The sequence below is a fragment of the Pteropus alecto genome, unplaced genomic scaffold, assembly GCF_000325575.1.
Source record: "Pteropus alecto unplaced genomic scaffold, ASM32557v1 scaffold14, whole genome shotgun sequence".
Lineage (NCBI taxonomy): Eukaryota > Metazoa > Chordata > Mammalia > Chiroptera > Pteropodidae > Pteropus > Pteropus alecto.
In genome coordinates this window covers 100810-101990 of record NW_006436810.1, presented here as the reverse complement: position 1 = coordinate 101990, position 1181 = coordinate 100810, and positions in this window count along the sequence as shown.

Below are 1181 nucleotides of genomic sequence, written 5' to 3'. Positions count from 1 at the left end.
ATGAGTCCAATTAGTGACAAATGTGCGAATTTTTTTTAACTCTCACTTGTCAACGTTACCAAATCATTTCCTGGAAAATAATATATTGAATAAGTCAGTAACGGCAGCCTCTGAACAAGGTACTGCCTCCAACTTCCAACACCGCCATTCCCCAAGATGAGGAGCATCTTTACCTGTGTGCACCTCTGTATACTAGCATCAGGGAGAAGAAGTCATACAAATAAATGAAGAGGGAATTCTAGACAATATGGTGATAGACCAAAGTTCCCTTCCGGAACATTTAAGTTCCTCTTCTTTTCTGCAAAGAATAAATAAAATATAACTTCAAGGTATCCAATGATTTCACTTAAATAAAATTCTAGTGGGTTGTATAGAAGTTAAAAGCACAAGCTCTGGAGTTAGAGCAGCCTTCGTTCAAACACCAGCATTGCCACCTACAAGTTATGTGACCTGAAACAAATTGTGTAATCACTCCAAATTTCAGTTTCCTCATCTGAGAAATGGCAACAATGTCACTAGCCTCAAGTGGTTGTTGTGAAGATTCACTGGGACACTTAATACATTTGACTTTTATTATTAGCTATGTCAAGGAGAGTGGTACTTAATTGGAAAGCAAGTGGCCAAAGGATTCTGGTTCCCTGGGAAGGAAGCTCAGGGTTCTGGCACTTTGGCAGGAAGAAAAAGCATAGATGTTAAGGATATGACAGGTGTTGAAGGGGGTGGCAGTTTGATATTTGTGGGGAGCCAAGATGAGGCTAAGAAATGTCTTTGCTCATTATGAAATACGGCATTTTTTTTTAAAGGAACAGAAAACATTTATTTGAAACTTCCACTGGTATAAGGAAGACATACTTTCAGTGATGAGTCCCTTCAAACAAGAATTTCAGAAAGGACTACCTTATACTTCATTCATTGCCAAACAGAGATCTCCCTTCTGTGCTATGAGAACACGGAAAGCACGTAGGCCAACAGAGAGCAATAGGGTAGGGGGCAGGAAGAAACTGACAGTGAGTCAGAGTCAACGAACTTGTGTCGAGCACCTACTATGTGCCACACTCTGCATTAGGAGTGATGAACAAACTGACATGGTCCCACCCTCATGGAGCATATTTCTCCAGGCAGAAGCTCCCTGGTGCCAATCTGTGGACATGCTAAAGCACAATCACCTGTAGCATTTAGAT